We start from the raw sequence: 15,921 nt of genomic DNA, 5'->3' as shown, positions 1-15,921 counted from the left end.
AGGGCAAAAGTACCTAAAGAAGGGAGCTAATGTTTTATCGCACAAATTTGATTATGAACGTAAAAATGTCAGAGACATTACATAAGTTTATACATCACATACTCGCGTTGTTTCCAGAGGTGGTTATGGTTATGAATCAAAGTTAGTTGGATGAAGGATAAACTGAAGGCAGTAAAGTGTGACATACAGTGACGCAATGAAACAGGAAACATTTGCTTTTTAATCCATCTCCATGTTCTTCAAAAACTCGTAAAAAATCATTTCTATTTATTCTTCTCAAAGATTTGTTTTTGTTCCTGTTCGAGTGGATCATCTACGACCAGTTTTATTTATCTTTTGTGGTATACCCGTGTCCTTTGTTAAGTGCATGTCGTTCTATTCCATTATCGTTCAGAAGTTATCAAGTAGTCGTTTTTTGCAAAGGGCCTCTTTAGAAAAAGTTGAATGATATCGATTTTAACCATGTATCGGCACTCTTCTTCCTCTTGACATTAACGTCCCCACTGGGACAGAGCCGGTTACTCAGTGTAGTGTTCTTATGAGCACTTCCACAGTTATTAACTGAGAGCTTTCTTTGCCTAAGTTGCCATTTTCAACCAGTTGCCAGTTGTAAGCACTTGAATGCGGAAAGATCTCGTCTAACGAATTGAAACTATCCTCAGACGCTGATTAAGTATATTTTTTAGTTCAACCTCAAGGACAAGGAACCAACCAGATGATTGCTTGAGACTAATAGACACCCTCATTGTATAAGTGCTGGTGATCTTCAATTTTCCGACAACAATGGCGCCTGGCACGTCAGAATGCAGGTCAATGAGGGGAAGGAAGAATTAATGTTGCATTTGAAACTGATCCACTTATTCCGGCTTATTCTTCGAAAGTTCTCAAAACCAAACATTCGTATGCTCCTCTGAATTTAAATCACATAAAGAGGCAAGCCTTGAGGGTGAATTTTCAAGTTATAAAAAATGACCTTAAATGAAGTCTTCATAACTTTTTTATTTTCTAACCAATTTTAAATCATGCTTCTAGCATGATTGTCTTCAAAATATAATTTATGAATAGTTTGTAGATTATTAAATTTGTCTAAATCAAAACTAAATCAAATTGAAAGTTCTCCAAATGTTTCTTTCTCAACATAAAAGAATCATCTTTGTTACCTAAAAATTTTAATATTTTTGATATAATATCTCAGAATCTTCACTTTTTACAAAGTTGCGGTCTTCGGCAAAGTTGTTCAGCAGCCTTATGGTGTTCATTAGATGAAATTTTTGATGCGCAATTTTGCCGCTAGGTGCGCTAGCGTGCATGTAATTTGGTCGTATTTCAGCAGAGCCTAGCTCATGATTCCGACCACCTAGAAAGTTCGTGTCTTCAGCAAAGTTGTTCAGAAGCATGTAAAAAATTTGAAGCAGCACTATTTGGTTAGCAATTTTTCCGCTAAGTAGCACTAGCGTTCATTCAATTTGATCATATTCTAGCTGGTTCTAGCTCATGATGCTGACCTTTGGGTGACGTTCGATTTGTTGCCGTGATCATCGATCATTTTATTTTTCTGCATTCATCCGCTACCGTCACCTCTCACACACAGTACGAGCGGTAGAATGAACATCGAGAAATACAAAAATTTCTCAATTGGATGTCGTCTGACACGATGACATTTGCATAACTCATTAGTTTCGCATAGATATCGGATCATAAACAACTTGAAAAGTTTGAAATGGGACGCACATACAGATAAAACAACGCCTATTACGAAAAATGATAGAAAGAAACACAATCGTAACGTTTCATAGTCAAGCTATCGTAGTCTGAGACTTTCAATTGACATTTTTCTTTCCAACATTCGTTTGATCACTCATGTAGTGAATGTTGAATGGAAACGCTGCCGCCGAATATTAGCTAAAACGTGTCGACTACCGTGATTGGTTACAACACTTATTCCAATTTTCTAAGTGAAATTCGTGTCTTCAGCAAAGTTGTTCAGAAGCTTGGATGCAATTTGAGGCAGCACTGTTTTGTTAGCAATTTTGCTGTTACGTTTTGCTAGTTTGCATGTGTATGTAGTTTTAGTAAATTTTAGGTGTCTTCGGAATAGTACCACCCACCGTTTATATGTAATTGCTCCATCAATATTGCAACGTATCAATTTAGTGTTTTCTACACTCTTAAAAATAAGGCATAATCTGGAAGAAAATTAAAGATGAAATATTTCAAAACCTTATTAATTTGCAATATTCTGGTTTTCAACAAACTTGACCTGAAATATTTATTGGTTTAAACATGTCCAAACTGTTTTATATTATGATCCTTATCACATTGAAAACACAAAGTCGTATATCATAGCGCATAATACTACAGATGTGGAGACGATATACGTATATGCGTCATAAGGTTGCATGCAAAATGTGCGTATATCGCCTTCAACTTCGTACTCTTATATACTACCTTATATGATCATGTATTTGCTGGGATAATGTCTTCATCATAGTTGCTCAGATTGCCGAAAACAAACCAAAGTTACGCGTTTGGTTTTAAAAATACAGTACTGACAAGAATAAAGTAAACTATAACTGATTTCCACACAAAACGGTCAAGTTCGGAAAACTGTATCACAGCTATCTATAATTTACCTGAAATTTGAGCCGCGTGTCAGAAATAACTTGAAATTATATCTTTGAGATATATCATTTTGAGACAAATAACAAAATATCCGAAATGAAATATTTTCGAAGTACGGATATTAAGAGGAAGGTATATCTCTACAAACCTGCACACAAAAATTCAAAACTTGGTGAAATATAAATATATCCAGTTTTTTACGCTGGCTATAAAACGAAAAGGGGTGAATCGATTTTGACATGTTTTGCTTGCGTTTTTATAGCATAGTCTTAGCAGGCCATGATCTAAGTTTATTGATTGGATTGTCAAAAATTTTCACAATATTTGTTGTGAACTTTTACGTATTAGAGCTTTACAATTAGTTTCAATTTTTAGCTATTTCAGGCGCCTTAAATCTATTTTTTTATATTTTAGGTAATCAGGAGATCAAGAACAAACGATGATAAATGTACGAAATGGGATAGTTGCTGCATTAAAATTCGAATAACTAATTGATGTAGGGAGCCTGTTGCAGAAGACTCCTAAATGCTGATTTAATTTGATAGGAGAACCCTCTTTGATGTTTATTATTTTTTCCAAAAACGGATACTGTAGTCTACAAAGTTTAATCATATGTTGCGTCCATAACGCATTGGCTATGGGCAAAGAATTAGGCTTAAAAGTCAAATTGCAAACTTAACTATGCTCATACACAACACCGAGCTTCGTGGAATCCACAAAGGCCACAAAGACATACTAAAAGGCGTCCAGCTTCGTCAAATCATTTCGAATTTAAAAGATAAACTCTTCTTTAAACTTAACAGTATTACGAATTTGTGTAGATCGCAATGTAAATCCGATAAAATTTGTTGAACCTTTGAGGAGCGGTGGATTTTTTTGGTAGATCCGAGCTTTCGAAGGCTGCCATCTGTTCTAAAAATAGAATTATCGTTATTGAAAGGAGGTTGAATAAGCGCATGATAGACTTTTATTCAGCCTTCCATGAAGCTTCAATTAAGCTTAAGGCTGAATAAAATCGCCAGAATTAGATGTTTAACAGCTGTACAACAGTGTATGCAGGCTATGAACAGCTTTTGTTCAAACAATGGCTGAATTGAATTAGTTATAGAAGCGTTTGAACAGCTTCAAATTGTTACTTGGGTTACCAGAAAGCATTCAAGTTATAACCAATTTTAATCAAAACATGAATCTCTCGAATGGCTCGATATTTTCGGCGTCTATGAGAGTTAATGCTCTTGAAGGCTCTCTCGTCACGTACCGAGAGAATGTGGGAGAATGAATAGGGCTCTCTGAATGCGATGTGCCTCGAAATGTTATGTTTCATTAACTGTTACAGTCTCTGAAAATGGTTCGATTAGCTTATACCGATCAAAATCCAAATTTTGCCGAATGCATTCACCGCTATTTAGATATTTTGTTACGTTTGAGCTATCTTGATATGTGCTTTGGTTAGATTTAAAGTTATTATCAAGAAACTGTTAGCAAATAAGCCCATATTACCGACATAAAGAGGCCACCACGTTCGCTACCATCGAAACACCCCTTGCATTATACCGACAAACGAGAAAGCCGAAAACTCTAAATGTCATGAGATGGCAACATTGCGAGCGACTGTCACTCATACAAGCGCACGCATCGAATGATCAACGAAAGATCGAGAACACGGATCATTCTTCATCAGCCGCCATCGCGAAAAGAGCGATAAGTAACGCGTGTGAAAATTTGTGTCCGGAAAGCGGATTTGAGTTCCCGGAAAGACGTTGTTTCCCAACGGAACAACCAACATCCTCGACAGGACTGTCGATATTGCCACCACACGAACAAATTTGCCTTGATTGCTGGCCGAATACAACGACGGGGACACGTTTGAGGGAGGTTCGCGCAAAACCGCATGGTGGACTAATAATTCGCCGGAGCGGAATTTGACCGGTGAGTAAAACCGGCTGAGAAGTGAAGTGTCTAAGTGCTAATGATACTGTGATTTGCAGCAGGAACACCCACAACCTCACAGCAAACCCATCCGTCGTCGATCGCTCAACAAAGCCTAATTCTCGGCAAAAAAACCACCAGGGCCGGTGACGGCAAAGGACCATTTCCAAGTGATATCACGCTAATTGACCGGTGAGTAACGGCCGGTTGGCGAGTGAAGCAATCCAAGAGCTAACACTAATATGCTTTGCAGCAGGAACTTCAACATCTCGCAGCAAAACTTCATCGTCGATTGCTCAAGGCCCTTTCTCCGACAGAAAACCACCAGGACCGTTGAGTCACAAGGACCGTTTCCGGAAGAACTATCCAGCGGACATCTTCACTGGTGAGTTAACTTACTTTTCCGTGAAAGCACGGCAATAAAGAATTCCTGTTCTCGAGCAGACAGTCCGAATCCGGAGGCCACAACGTAGACGCAGACAGAGCCGATTGTCGAGGGCAAGCAATAACGAACGAGAGGGCGCAAGCATAATTCATCGGTACTGACCAGTCGTGACGACGGTGTGCCTTGAACGTGCTGACATCGATTGCAAATTGCACGTGCACAACGGGTGTGCAAAGAACAAGTGCTTCGCAGGGAACAACACAAGCCACGGAAAACCCCTTTACAGGGTAAGAATATTTGGACCGCTATACAAGCAAATGCTGACCTGTCTCTCGACAGGGTTTTTCTCCTATATTTACAGTTTTTCACCACAAACTGCGGTGGTCCGGCTGAAGCGATCCACGGACGGTCTCCAATTGCATCCATACTCAGCACGCAGTTCTAAAGCACACTCCGATCTCAGTTGGCATTCGCACCGCGACGTTCGAAGGACCCAGAGATGGATGGAGCTCAGCAAAAGTCGACCGCGCAGTCGGTCACGAAAATGTCGGCGGGGTTCTTAGCGATGGTGGCCCATTAGCTCCGGTACCGTGAGTACCAACACCCTTAGGTTAAGCAAAATTTGTAAGGGGAATGTACGTTAGAGTTAGACCCACTAGCTAGAGCAGGAACTAGGGGGGAAAGATGATCATGTCGTTCAATATAAGTATTTAAAATGCAACTTCTGGTTTATGTGATTTGAGTTGAGCTTTAGCCCTTCAGTGTTTGTGACTTTGATCCTTTGAGCTTTCCGCTTCGGTAGTCTAGCTCTACCTCCACCGGGAAACTTGCAACACTGGCGCCCAACTGAAAATCCACAAATTTGAAACTACCGTAAGCGATTTGTTGGTTTGGACTTTAGAATTTTTGGTTTTGTGCATTTCGGTTATACGGTCTTTGGTAACCAATCAAAATTTTAACCCTTACGCATTAGATACGATAGTATAATGGATTACACACACTTGACTGATGAGGAGGTGACGTATGAGTTGGCTCTGCGTCACGTAGTCAACCTAGGACCCACCACCCACAGAGGGAAGGTCCTGCGCCTCAAGGCACTCATCCATGAGGAAGCCTCGAGTAATAACCAGCCCACTAGCTCAGACCATGTAATGAGCTCGCATTCAAACATAGAGCACTGCGAAGCTCAAATTCACCAGTTGAAAATTAGCACGGACTCGGCAATTCGCACAGCCGATAGTGCAACACTCAATCAGATTCGTTCGCGTCTCACCCACTATCGCGATAGATTGCGTTTAATCCGTCCTTCGGACGAACTGCGCGACACTCACGGCATGCTAACTATGCACGTGGACGTGTTATTGAACAGAGTGAATGGGATAAGTGTAGTGAATGGTGTACAGAGAGGTGAAGATCCAGTGAACCAACCCACCGGCGCAGTAAGGAGGAGGAACAGTGAGGTGGAAGGAGCTGTAGGAGGAACAGTGGATGCCACCATTCCAGTAGGTAGCAACGAGAATCGACATTCCACACCACCAGCTGGAACGTTACCGCCTCTGACGTCGTTCTCGGGTGGACAAGGAACAGGTTTGCTGTTTTCCGGTTCTTTCGAAGCAGGCGGCAGCGGGGTCGGAAGACAGGCAAACTCAAGCCGGCAAAACGTTACACCACCGCCTCCTTACCTTCCTCGGGAGCATGAAGGATGGAATCATGCAGCGGGAGAAGCACAAACTGTTCAAGTGTTGGAAGCGAGGATAAGAGAGGCAGGAGAGGGAAGAACGGATCCGCCAGGAGTATTACAGGATGCGAGGAGACTTGGAGCGACTAATCCGCCAAGAACGGCTACCACCGGAGAGAGCGGACGAAAGGCGAATGCAGAAGGCAGTACACAACTGGCCGTTCAAGTTCCGCGGCGAGAAGGACACCACTTCCCTCAACGTCTTCCTGGACAGGGTGGAGACTTTCGCCAGATCGGAAGGTATGAGCGATGCAACATTGCTCAGCTCCATCAAACATCTGCTGCAGGAGGATGCCATCGATTGGTATGCGCGTGCTACGTCGCACAACCTGCTGCGCACATGGGAGGAGTTTAAACAAGAGATCCGGAGAGAGTTTCTACCAAGCGGCTATTCCCAGATTCTACGCCAAGAAGCCAGCTTCCGATTCCAAGGGAGAGAGGAGTCGTTTGCGAAATACTATCGCGACATCTCGGCGCTCTTTCGCTTTGTGGATCCGCCGATTCCGGCCGATGAGAAGTTCTTTCTGGTAAAGAAGAACATGAATGAGAACTATGCGGCGATAGTGACAGCAGCAAGGCCTCGTTCGCTGGAGGAGATGGTCGAGGTTTGCACCGGATACGACGAAACAAGAATGCTCCTGAGCAGGCAGCGCCGGATTCCGATTCCACACAGTGCGCTACTGGAACCAAACTTCGCTACACCCGTGTCGACCAACAGGCCGGTTCTGATGCAGCAGCAACAGCCTCATCGTTTCGGCAGAGTGCAAGCGGTGGAAATGCAAGGAAGCGTTCCGGATCAAGAAATGGTAGAGGATCAAGCGGAAGACAACTGGCAGCACACCATCGACGAGCTGGTGGAGCAAGTCAACGCGTTGAAGATGAGCATGGAGCGAAGAACTACGCGGCCTGATTTCACGTCAAGGAATGAAGGGCAGTCTAGATTCCCGAATAGGGTTGGCCGAACTGAGGGGGATACTGCGCAAGCAGGGCGGCAGCAGATAAGAGACGCACGCTCACCCACACTACAACAAAGACCGCTACAAGTCGCTTCGTATCAGCCACGACAAACAGAGCAGCAGCAAGATCAGGCGCGAATGGTTCAGAATTGGCCAGCGCGACAGCGGATATCCGGCTCGGTAGAAGAGGCGCACAACATCAACCGGTCAGGCAGCTATCTTCAACAAGAGCCGATGAGAATCGTCGATCGTCGATTTGAAGAGCAGCAAGAAGCAGCAACCCGTCAGCAACTGGCCTTGGTTTGCTGGAATTGCGACGAGGAAGGCCATAGATTCACGGACTGTCCAAAACCGCAAGCGATCCTGTTCTGCTACCGGTGTGGACGCAAAGGCTACTCGTTACGCAGTTGTTTCACTTGCCGCACAGCCGCGGGAAACTACCCAGCGGAGAACCAGCAGTAGAGGGGAGCAGCTCTCCGCAAATTCTAGGAAACCCCTCAGATCTCCCAGAATTTAAAAACCTAAACTCGATAATCATCAATCCCGGAAGTGACAACCGGCCGCACGCCGTCATATCTGTGATGGGGAAGGAGATGACCGCTTTGCTAGACAGCGGCGCGAACTGCTCTCTGCTAGGAGGAACTAGAGTCGGACTAGCAGAGGAGTGTGGTTTACAGAAAGGAACCGTCTGTGGCGGGATAAAAACGGCTGACGGCACGAAACACAAGATCAACAACTTTGTCTATCTCCCCATCGTCTACAACAACAGAAACGAAGTCCTTCCAGTACTGTTAGTACCTTCGATCCCGGACTGCATCATCCTCGGAATGAATTTCTGGGACAAGTTCGGAGTGAAGGCCGTATGCTGCGCAATAGGAGCTGACCTGAAGAAAGAGGTCGTCGAAGATCAAGAAATGAAACCACTGACACCGGAGCAGAATAAGCAGCTGGATCAAGCGATCCGCAAATTCCCGAAAGCAGTTGAAGGGAAGTTGAGCCGCACGAAGCTATACGAGCATCGCATCGACGTTGGGAATGCAGCACCACGCAAACAGCGGCATTACCCCATGTCGCCGTATGTTATGCAAGAGGTGAATAGGGAGATTGACCGGATGATTGCTCTCGATGTGATCGAGGAGGCACAGTTTTCTCCGTGGAACAACCCGTTGGTAGCCGTGAAGAAGAAGACCGGGCAATACCGCGTCTGTCTTGACGCGCGTCACCTCAACTCCATCATGGTGAACGAGGGCTACCCAATCCCACAGATCGCTGCGATCACCAACAACCTGCGAAGCAGCAAATATATCTCGTCGATCGATCTCAAGGACGCGTTTTGGCAGTTGCCACTTCATCAGGCTTCGAGGCCACTGACAGCATTCACCGTACCATCCAGAGGCCACTTTCAATTCAAGGTGGTGCCTTTCGGATTGTGTACAGCCAGTCAAGCTCTAGCACGACTCATGACGCACTTGTTCGCCGACTTGGAACCGCTGGTGTTCCATTATCTGGACGACATTATCATTTGCTCAGAAACTTTCGAGGAGCACATTGCTCTGCTTGAAGAAGTAGCCCGCCGGCTGCGAAAAGCGAATCTGACAATATCGTCGGAGAAGTCCAAGTTCTGTCGGAAGAGCATGAACTACCTCGGTTACGTGATCGACGAACAAGGCTGGCGAGTGGACGATGAGAAGCTAAAAGCTATAGTGCAGTTTCCAACTCCGACGACGCGAAAAGAAGTACAGCGTTTCCTTGGTGTCTGCAACTGGTACCGACGCTTCATTGCCGGATTTTCACAGCTAGCAGCACCGTTGACCAACTTGACATCTGGCAAGACCAAGTTCCGCTGGAATCCCATTGCAGAAGAAGCTTTTCTCAAGCTAAAAGCCGCTTTGGTCTCGGCACCGGTGCTAGCGATGCCGGACTATAGTAAACCGTTTGCCATAGCGTGCGATGCCAGCGATACAGCAATCGGAGCGGTACTGACGCAGGAGACAAACGGCGAAGAACATCCAATCAGCTACTTTTCGCAGAAGCTGTCAGCGTCGGAGAGAAAATACTCGGTTACGGAGCGGGAGTGTCTCGCGGTGATCCGAGCAATTGAGAAGTTCAGAGCATACGTGGAAGGGATCCGGTTCATCGTGTACTGTGATCATGCGGCGCTCAGCTACCTCAAGTCCATGAAGAACCCGACGGCCCTGATGAGCCGCTGGCTCCTACGTTTGAATGCGTTCGACTTCGAGATCCGGTACAGGAAGGGATCCATCAACGTTGTTCCAGACGCTCTTTCGAGAACGGTGGCGGAAGCAGTGTTCACGGTTGACCAAGTACAAGATCCGTGGTACAGGAAGCTGGTTGAGAAGGTGCAGAATGAAAGCGATCAGTTTCCGGACTTTCGCTTAGCAAACGACACTCTGTTCAAGAACTGCCGCTGCAAAGACGAGGTTGGAGCAGTGCACCATAAGTGGAAGCAGGTCGTTCCGAAGGAAGAAAGGTTGCAGCTAATTCGGAGATACCACGACGAACCGGCAGCAGCGCATTTGGGTCTCTACAAGACCTGGCACAAACTTCAAGCCCACTACTACTGGCCACAAATGCAGCAGGAGATCAGCGATTACGTTAGGAACTGTCCGACATGCAAGGCATGCAAGGCACCGGGAAGAAGGATGATGCCGCAGATGGGAAGTCCCAAGCCGGCGAAGACGCCGTGGGAGATGATATCGATCGACTTTGTCGGTCCACTCACACGTTCCAAACGAGGCAACACGGTGCTGTTGGTAGTAGTAGACTGGGTCAGTAAGTACGTGATCGTCAAGCCGATGCGCACAGCGGATTCGCAGAAGATGGTGGAGTTTCTGGAGGAAGAAGTTTGCCTGAAGTTCTCTCGCCCTCGGCTGATCTTGTCCGACAACGGGAAGCAGTTCGAATCGATGGTTTTCAAGTCCTGGCTAGCGAAGCACAAGATCGCCCACATGAAGACAGCCTTTTACTGTCCGCAGGTCAACAACGCCGAACGTGTCAACCGCGTCGTAGTGACTTGCATACGAGCCTTGCTGGATGGCGACCATCGAGAGTGGGACGAGAAGTTACCAGCGATCACAGCGGCGATAAACGGAGCGAAGCATGAAGCGACGGGGGTGAGTCCTCACGAAGCCAACTTTGGACGGAACCTGTTGTTGCACACAGACCTTTATACGCAGCAAGACCTGAACTTTCCAGAAGATCCGAAAGTAGCACAAGATCTGAGACTATCGGCAATCCGCCGAATACAGAAGCTTATCATCGAGCGTATCAAGAACAGTCATCAGCGAACGAAGCAGCGATACAATCTCCGTACAAGATCAGTGGCGTTCAAAGTAGGAGACTTGGTGTGGCGACGAACATTCGTTCTCTCATCGAAGGCAGATCGGATCAACAGCAAGCTGGAGCCAAAATTCGTGCCGGCTATCGTGAAGAATATCATAGGGACAAACCTGTACGATCTGGAAGATGTTCTGAGCGGCAAGAAAGGAAGATTCCACGCGAAGGACATCAAGGCGGACTAAGCGTAAGTGTACAAGCTATGCGAACAGGCAGTGCCTGTCGACTATCAAGCAAACGCTGTCAAAAATACCATTTGGGCACTATTAAAGCGCACCTGAGAGCAGAAGAGCACCAAATTCATCTGCAGCTCAGTAACACCGATTAAGACTCAACACCAATCGGGATTCCGATTCCTTGAAGCGAGATTCCGGACCCATCCAGCTATGTACACAGGTTACCTGTTAACCAGGATTAGTAGCCAGCGAAAACACCAATTGCTGGGAGCAGTTACCACGGAAGCTGACAGGACGAATCGCTACAATAACGCTCCACTTCAGCAACACCGATCAAGACTCAACGGCCAGGATGTCCGTTCAACCGATCGAGGTTCCACAACGTACAAGCTATGTCCGCAGGCTTTGCCTGTCAACCATGAGTACCATGCTCCAAAAACACGTACCAAGCGGGGAAATGGTAGTAAGTCAGGTGTGATGAGCAATAACTTCTCGATGACTACCTCTCCACCTCGACGACAAAGAAGTCTCGTTGTAGACCACGATCAGCGCCGAAAATAGTAACCGATTTGCGACAACAGCCTAAGCAGGCGTGGGAAATTGGAACCCTGAAAACATTAGTGAGTAAGGAGACTCCAAATACCAGTACGGAGAGTGAAACAAGCTACAATCAACATGCGGTACCTAAACACTTCCATCGCGCCAGGAAGTGTACCGTTCGCCGTTCGCGAAGCGGGAGAAATCGCACCCTGCTACACTGGAAACGGGGAGCAGGGATCTCGGCAATGCACCAGATGTATTCTTTGATAGGAGGAGTGGAGACCCGGAGATCGACGACCAACAATCGGTTCGGCGCGGAGTTGAAACTTACGGCCACTATCGGGCGCAATGAGACAGCAACTGTGCAGCATTGGGAGAGGACGACGCAGATGGAGCCTACGAAAGGCACGGGAGATTGGGACCCTGAAAACATTCGTGAGTAGGGAGGCTCCAAATACCATAACAAAGAGTGCACGAACTACAAGTTTGCAAGACAATCAACACGCGGTACCCAAACACTTCCATCGCGCCAGGAGGTGTACCGTTTGCCGTTCGCGAATCGGGAGAAATCGCACCCTGCTATTCTGCTAACGGAGTGCAGGGATCTCCGCAAGGCAGCAGTTGTATTCTTTGATAGGAGGAGTGGAGACCCGGAGATCGACGACCAACAATCGGTTCGGCGCGGAGTTGAAACTTACGGCCACTATCGGGTGCAATAAGACAGCAACTGTGCAGCATTGGGAGAGGACGACGCAGGTGGAGCCTACGAAAGGCACGGGAGATTGGGACCCTGAAAACATTCGTGAGTAGGGAGGCTCCAAATACCAGTACGAAGAGTGTTACAACAAGCAGCCTACGGAAGGCACGGGAGATTGGGACCCTGAAAACCATTGTGAGTGGGGAGGCCCCAAATACCATCATGCGGAGCGGAAGAAGCACGTAGCCTACGTTAGACATGGGACCCCGAAGCCTACAGTAAGGAGACTCCGGATACCAGAACGAGACAACGAGTGAAGCGCGCCTAAGTCCACAGCGGTCATCACCCAGCTATGTCGGCAGCAAACTGTCAACCAAGAAAAGGAATCCTCACACCAAAACACACCAAGTGGTCATGCCGTTAGCCGATCGAGAAAAATCGAGCCCATCATCAAGATTCGACCACCCACTACACAGAGCTATGAGCGACACGACTACAAAGAAACCAAACACGATTACGGTAATCCTAGCACATCCAAGACTGGATCAGTGCACACACACCCTCATGTGTATCCAGTCAGTTCAATGCGGGGCCACGGGCTAAGATCTGGGGGTCGTCATGAAATCTTCATCCCAAGGTAACGCGACCCGGGGCGCGGTAAAACCCTTAATTCGGGCTCATGACGATTAAGTTACGGAAATGTTTCTTTTCTCAGTTCCGCACAAACCAAAACCAAACCATTTAGTCCTTGTATAAAGTTTGTAAATATAGCTTCTATGTTTTGTGTGCGATTAAGCCTATTCTAGCCAATATAATAGGCCAGTATCCAATTCGAATGTTTTGCCGTAGGATACGTTGAAGCTGGACAAGGACTTTGGTCAGAGACGAGTTGAGAGGTCGAGGATTCTGCCAGGCGCAGCTGGCGTGATATTGAGTCTAGTGTTAAGATTATGCAGTTCAGGCGATAGTGGAGTTAAGATCTGGCAAGCAACCATGGCTTGCGTATCATTTAGGGTTCAGTTAAGGCACACGATGTAACTTGAGGTCTGCTCAAGAGTTAGGTTGACCGACTTGTCTCTGACCATCATCCTAGGAGGATGATTGATGATTTTGTGAATTTTTCATAAATCGCTTGATCATCGATTTATGAAAAATTCTTCCGCTACGGTAGAGTTGTGTTACGTTTGAGCTATCTTGATATGTGCTTTGGTTAGATTTAAAGTTATTATCAAGAAACTGTTAGCAAATAAGCCCATATTACCGACATAAAGAGGCCACCACGTTCGCTACCATCGAAACACCCCTTGCATTATACCGACAAACGAGAAAGCCGAAAACTCTAAATGTCATGAGATGGCAACATTGCGAGCGACTGTCACTCATACAAGCGCACGCATCGAATGATCAACGAAAGATCGAGAACACGGATCATTCTTCATCAGCCGCCATCGCGAAAAGAGCGATAAGTAACGCGTGTGAAAATTTGTGTCCGGAAAGCGGATTTGAGTTCCCGGAAAGACGTTGTTTCCCAACGGAACAACCAACATCCTCGACAGGACTGTCGATATTGCCACCACACGAACAAATTTGCCTTGATTGCTGGCCGAATACAACGACGGGGACACGTTTGAGGGAGGTTCGCGCAAAACCGCATGGTGGACTAATAATTCGCCGGAGCGGAATTTGACCGGTGAGTAAAACCGGCTGAGAAGTGAAGTGTCTAAGTGCTAATGATACTGTGATTTGCAGCAGGAACACCCACAATCTCACAGCAAACCCATCCGTCGTCGATCGCTCAACAAAGCCTAATTCTCGGCAAAAAAACCACCAGGGCCGGTGACGGCAAAAGGACCATTTCCAAGTGATATCACGCTAATTGACCGGTGAGTAACGGCCGGTTGGCGAGTGAAGCAATCCAAGAGCTAACACTAATATGCTTTGCAGCAGGAACTTCAACATCTCGCAGCAAAACTTCATCGTCGATTGCTCAAGGCCCTTTCTCCGACAGAAAACCACCAGGACCGTTGAGTCACAAGGACCGTTTCCGGAAGAACTATCCAGCGGACATCTTCACTGGTGAGTTAACTTACTTTTCCGTGAAAGCACGGCAATAAAGAATTCCTGTTCTCGAGCAGACAGTCCGAATCCGGAGGCCACAACGTAGACGCAGACAGAGCCGATTGTCGAGGGCAAGCAATAACGAACGAGAGGGCGCAAGCATAATTCATCGGTACTGACCAGTCGTGACGACGGTGTGCCTTGAACGTGCTGACATCGATTGCAAATTGCACGTGCACAACGGGTGTGCAAAGAACAAGTGCTTCGCAGGGAACAACACAAGCCACGGAAAACCCCTTTACAGGGTAAGAATATTTGGACCGCTATACAAGCAAATGCTGACCTGTCTCTCGACAGGGTTTTTCTCCTATATTTACAGTTTTTCACCACAAACTGCGGTGGTCCGGCTGAAGCGATCCACGGACGGTCTCCAATTGCATCCATACTCAGCACGCAGTTCTAAAGCACACTCCGATCTCAGTTGGCATTCGCACCGCGACGTTCGAAGGACCCAGAGATGGATGGAGCTCAGCAAAAGTCGACCGCGCAGTCGGTCACGAAAATGTCGGCGGGGTTCTTAGCGATGGTGGCCCATTAGCTCCGGTACCGTGAGTACCAACACCCTTAGGTTAAGCAAAATTTGTAAGGGGAATGTACGTTAGAGTTAGACCCACTAGCTAGAGCAGGAACTAGGGGGGAAAGATGATCATGTCGTTCAATATAAGTATTTAAAATGCAACTTCTGGTTTATGTGATTTGAGTTGAGCTTTAGCCCTTCAGTGTTTGTGACTTTGATCCTTTGAGCTTTCCGCTTCGGTAGTCTAGCTCTACCTCCACCGGGAAACTTGCAACAATTTCTGAAAAAATGAACTGCCACGCAAAATAAGGGCTTATGTGTATTGTGTATTGTGAAGAGAAAAGTTCGTGCATTTGCATCCTTTAGATATCTATCAAAATTTAAAATTCCTATTTGCTTCAAACGTCTCTCTAGTAGTTGAACCCGAGCAGAAGAAAATAACTTCTGAATACCAAACTAAGGTATTCCATACAGATAATTTCCAATACTTACAACCGTAATGAGGTATGAATGAGCCCTGCATAAGAGGTAAAATACCTCAAATAATACACCAAAGTGATAATAAGATTAGGTTTTGTAATACCTAAATAATACGTGATGGATTTTCATATAAAAGTGAATTTTTTCAATAGTAGTTCAATATCTCCAGCAGTCTTCAATAGCTATCGAATACCAAAATGAAGTATATTTAATTGTTTTAAACATATTTTTCCAATACCCTTATAATACCAAAATGAGGTATTGACAACTGAAGACAACTGAACAATACCTAATTATGGTATGATACCATAATATGATATGCATATGTAATTGTGTACGTAAGCGCAATTGTTGCTGCTTTGCTCGATCGCTACCGATTTTTTCCTGAATTTCGTGAAATTCGTTT

The 15,921-nt window shown here is 45.9% G+C and overlaps 2 long non-coding RNA genes across 4 annotated transcripts; both read left to right on the top strand.

Annotated features, from left to right (window-relative positions):
- The first annotated feature begins 4,702 nt into the window (after positions 1-4,702).
- LOC5571840 lies at positions 4,703-5,655 on the top strand. 2 transcript variants are annotated; one of them, XR_002499756.1, is made up of 4 exons: positions 4,703-4,743; positions 4,805-4,936; positions 4,996-5,223; positions 5,276-5,655. It is a non-coding gene; the product is annotated as an uncharacterized LOC5571840 (long non-coding RNA). The 2 variants fall into 2 exon arrangements; XR_002499755.1 differs by having other exon boundaries at positions 4,712-4,936.
- A 7,806-nt stretch (positions 5,656-13,461) lies between these two features.
- LOC110675747 lies at positions 13,462-15,195 on the top strand. 2 transcript variants are annotated; one of them, XR_002499754.1, is made up of 5 exons: positions 13,462-14,090; positions 14,150-14,283; positions 14,345-14,476; positions 14,536-14,763; positions 14,816-15,195. It is a non-coding gene; the product is annotated as an uncharacterized LOC110675747 (long non-coding RNA). The 2 variants fall into 2 exon arrangements; XR_002499753.1 differs by having other exon boundaries at positions 14,150-14,476.
- Positions 15,196-15,921: the final 726 nt, after the last annotated feature.

The sequence above is a fragment of the Aedes aegypti genome, chromosome 2 (genome assembly GCF_002204515.2).
Source record: "Aedes aegypti strain LVP_AGWG chromosome 2, AaegL5.0 Primary Assembly, whole genome shotgun sequence".
Taxonomy (NCBI): Eukaryota; Metazoa; Arthropoda; class Insecta; order Diptera; family Culicidae; genus Aedes; species Aedes aegypti.
This window is presented reverse-complemented; position numbering and strand designations above follow the sequence as displayed.